Source organism: Caloenas nicobarica, chromosome 10 (genome assembly GCF_036013445.1).
Source record: "Caloenas nicobarica isolate bCalNic1 chromosome 10, bCalNic1.hap1, whole genome shotgun sequence".
Classification (NCBI taxonomy): Eukaryota; Metazoa; Chordata; class Aves; order Columbiformes; family Columbidae; genus Caloenas; species Caloenas nicobarica.
Genome location: NC_088254.1, coordinates 7,365,458 through 7,370,364, shown reverse-complemented (window position 1 = coordinate 7,370,364; position 4,907 = coordinate 7,365,458).

The following is a 4,907-nucleotide window of genomic DNA, read 5'->3' as shown; positions in this document are numbered from 1 at the left end:
ATGCTTGCTATGAGGCATGAAGCCAGAGCTAAAAGAATTGCCTCTATTCAGTGCCTCAGCTTTAGAAACAAGGAGTGGATAAACAACTAGACAATGGGTTTGGTGTACAATTACATTGCACTGAGTCAGAAGTGGTGGAGATGTATAGACCAGTACTCTTGGAGAACCGATACTTGCATGAGGATGAGCTGCACCACCCATCCCTTCTGATCTATGAGAAACAAAGAAACCTGGCAAAGATTGAAAAGCGCCCCCTACCCATGTCATGGGTACCACCTACTTCCAAAGCATTCAGAGAGTCCAGAACGCCTACTACAGTTCTGCAATGCCAGCATTAGACTAAACTGCATAGCATATTAAACATGGATTTCCATACTTTAAGGCCTTTGGCAAGTACAGTCTTCAGCCATGCCTTACTGCAATCATGACTGGCTACTTTATTCACCTATTTCTGTAGACACTGGCCTTTCTCCAGGTACTGCTGATGCTTTTCAAGCACACTGTGCTTTCCAGCAATACCCCTCATGTGCCTCCAGCAGCCATCCTGGGCCTCTGCAACAGCACAGTGCCTGGGCCATGAATGGGCTTGCTGCCCAGCCTGTTACAGCACTGCCAGCTGAGCACTCTTGTTTTATCAAAATGCCGCAACTTTGGCCAAAGTTTTCAGTTGCTCCTTAAACAAACTCTGAGCTCCAGGTCTCATACCCACAGTAGCTCATGCTACAGAACATAATGCTTCTTAAAGCTGGGGTTTGCAGTACCTGTGAGTTAAGTTTTCATTCTCCAGTTTCTAGCTGTGCTACAATGCATGTAATGGGAAAAGCCTTGTGTAGGTACCATCCACCTCCTTATATCAGCACCTCTTGGAAGGACAAGTTCTGGTTCAAAGCTGCTTTCTACCAGGAGACAACCAGCAATAGTGGATATCCAACTGCATGATCTAATCTACTTCCCAGTTACTAAGGTCAGCCTACTATTTCTTTCCACTGGCTAAGTGTTCTTAAAACTAGATACAAATAGTCATGTATAATCCGGAGCTTACTTGAGATGCTGTTGCTGAGCAGCGTTACACAAGAGGATTTCATGCAAGATTTCACAATTTCCTAAATTAGACTGTGCTGGGAGTGGAAGTAGACGATGGGGAGAGAAGAATGCAAATAGTTGATAGAATTAATTCAGTGTGACACGCAGTCAGAGCCATGCATCTCAACATCTGATTCAATTACAAACTTGAAACCAAGGATTTGAAACTTATTTTGCTTATTTTACAATCCTATTAGATATTTGTCACTAGATATATTTGCCACCTACTGCAATCCACTTGGAGGACAGAGGGAGAAAGAAAGGACCATATATTCTGTGAATACTGAAAAGCTCAAGCAGTAATCTCCAAAATCCTCCTCTTTGCATGCCATTTCATGCTCCTTATGTCTTACCTTTACTCTGCTACATGTACTCTCAGTTCTTCATTCACCTTTTATTTTATTCCTTTAACGTCCTCCACCTAGAAGGCCCTTCACTGAACAGTAACCTAGCAAGCACTCATAATGGCCTCTCTGCAATCATACTGACTACAAGAGCCAAACTTACTCCTGGTGAAGCATGTCACAAATGATGAAAGTACAGCCCTTCATGATCAAATGGCCCGAAATGCATTGTGCAAAGCTGCTGCACTATTCTGACTGCCAGCCCCTCTCAGAATGTCTCATCCTTCTTTCTCATCTTACTGCATATGTCGCTTGTTAGATAATGATAAAGATTACTTATTTTCACTTGTAGCAAGGGAAAAAAAATGCATCACAACCTGTAGGTAGGAAGTTACTCGGAGATAACTGTTCTTGGTTTTTTTGTTCCTCTGAGGTCTATGAATCCTAAAAAGAATGTTTTGCTTTCATTAGACAAATGGCTAGCTGCAAGCATTCCCTGCCTGTGGGCTGCCTAGGCACTACCCACACATCTGGGCAGAAATGGAGTCACCAGGTTTTAAGGAGGGGCCACAAGAGGGATGCCCGAGCACAAATCCTGTCCTAAGGTGACAGGTTCCTTTCGCCCTCACAAACATTTTAATATATCTGTACTGAAGTTATAGAGACCCACATGTTCAGTTGCCAGATACAGTCTGCAAAGTAGCTCCGTATCTTCCTCGAGGGCCCTAAAATCTGACAGAATAACCACAGTTTTTACGTTTTAACCCTGCCCTAAAATACAGACCTGACCCTTCTGTCACCTATGGCTGGGACCTGGCATGGGCAGGAAAGTGGGGGGAAAAAAACCACCACCAACAAAAACATTGGGGGAAGATGTCATGGCAACAAGCACCCACCACAAAGTGATTTCCACTTCCGCTGCCCTGATAAATGTCCATTTTCTTCTCCCTGACAGAGGTACCAGCTAATTAGGTAATGGGCAATTTCCATAAGGTTAATAAAAATCAAAGACATTTGTTCAGCCTTTCTGAGCCCTTGACTCACCCCACCTCTCGCTGTAGATAAGCAAAGCACCAGATGCTCTCCCTCCTCTCTTTGCCAAGAGCCCTGCTCTGAGAGCAACAAGCCTTCTTCCACACCAGCACTCACATAGCCAAACTAATACGCTTGCCTCAATGGAAAGCCAAACACTGACTGCCTGCTCCTTCTCTTCCTCCAAATCCACCACAGGCACACCCAGCTCTTTACAAGTCAAATGTTTTCCATTACTTTCTCTCCTGTCTGTCTCTCAGCCTCTGCCTCAGCACCTGCTGAACTGGGAATTGCCCGTGTCTCCTGCTCATTTTAATAGGAAGGTCTGGAGCAGATGCACTTTCCCTGAGACCATGAAGGCTACCAGCACTGCACTGATTCCAGACCTAAATGCAGGGGAAGTGTTAACTCATGATAGCTGCAAGGACCTAGAGACACCAAATTGCATGGCGTAGTAGAGAAAGGGGTACCAAGAATTGTTAAATGGGTCATTGATGGATGTTATTGAAATGTTTTCTCAACATCTTTATCAGATAATTAAATAGGCAGTCTTAGGTTATTTGTGGATATCCTACAGAACAGATGCAACAGCAGGATAAAACTCCACTGTGCTAGGTGTTCTTCTTCTGTCTCTGACCCACAGCTCTCTGTTTTGCAGTAGCCTGCTGGAAAGGTGCACTTCTGCAAATATTTATCAGACCTAAGTTAAACAGAATTATGGCAGAAAGGCAAGGAGGGTGTTAAAAAATAAATTGGAGAATTAAGGAAAGGTGACACAGTGAGCCTATTCCAGATGGCAGGAAATGATAGAAAGGAGATTCATAATAGTTTTCCCACTGAATGCAAAACTGTAGGACTTCCCTGTTCTCAATACTGCATAAACTATGCACAGGAAATATTCATACAAGGTAAACTGCAGTATTTGCTTAAGCAAAATTTACAATCAAGCTTTCACAGCCCTCCCTCATCTTGAGTGTCAAAGCATTTTTATTTACAACACAGAACATGCTAGTTAACAGTGTGATGCTTTATTGCTCAAACTCTGAGACACACGCCATAGTCTTTGTCTGTAATTGTGCCACTTACTACTTCTCCAAACCCTCTCTGTTCTTCTCCTGCCAAACACCTGCAATGGAAACCCATTGCATCTCTGCAATTAGTTCTCTCTTTACCTGTGAGGAAAGGTAGATTTTGCCTTAGTAAAATTTTGTCACAGTTTAACCCCAGCCAGTAACTAAGCACCGCACAGCTGCCCACTCACTCCTTCCCTGGTGAGCACAGATTTACATTTATTTTCTGGGTTTTAGTGTGCTTAACTAATAATACCTAGACGCTGCAACAGTTGCTTGTCTAATTTTTAATGTTCTCTCCATTGTGGTTATTCTGTCTTCAGTATCCTTCTTATTTATCAGATACTTTAATGTTAGGAATGAGGGTTGCAAGTGCTCTGCATGGCAGGTGCTGGATAATTGCATGTGTTCATCTCACAGCTGCCAGTTTTCTTCTGTCCAGCTGAGCACACCAGGGTTCATCTGAACCATGACTGTGGTCAACAACAGCCCAGAACAAGGGACTGCTTGTGCCATTGTGGTGACGGCAAAATGCCACGGGGCAGTGCTGGCTGTTTATCAATTCTTGATGATTTTGCATAGTGCAAGTGCTGAACAAAGCACAGTGAATGAGTGACATGATGTAATGCATTTTCCAAGAAACCTAGATAAAACAAAATAATAACAAATCTCTTCAGTAAGTGCTTTTTGGGGAACTAAGCGGGCTGTACTCTGCAGCCTCCAGCAGCAAGGGTGCTGCCTTTCTGATAATAATGTACTTATTCCATAGTGCAGAACTGCCATGCTGTGTCTAAGAATAAGAGGAATAAATTCATTATATAATCCTGTTCAGCTACTTATGATGTGTTTGTGTCCTTCTCCAGTAACTACCTAGTTTTTCAGTTGCACTGCAAAGGCTGATGCTTGTTACAGAAATGTTATACTAGCAAAATAAGGATGCAGGCTTAATTACTTGTTGCACTAATTAGTACACTGCCATGACAGCACTTGTTTATGAATTAGAAACCTGCATTTAAAAACTAAGTTAGATTTTATTTTCATTCTGTATGTTTTGAATGTTGTAACCTGCAATACCTTTCAGAAATAATCCCGTATGGGCAGTTCAGACTAGAATATGGTGGTGCTTAATAACACATGGAAATGCTTTAGTGATTATATGACAAAAATGCTAAATAAGACACTTAATACCATTGTTTGGATGAAAAGTGTTAATGTGTGTATTATGAGTCAGAGCACACACCCTCTAGCTCCAGCTCATGGAAGCTGAGAAGATAGCTTTGTATTTCAAAGTAGCTGCGTAGAGAGGGCTGACTCCCTGGCTCATCTTTGAACAGCAGGTTTTCTTTGGGCTAAGGGATTTCCCAGCTGAGAAGCCCTG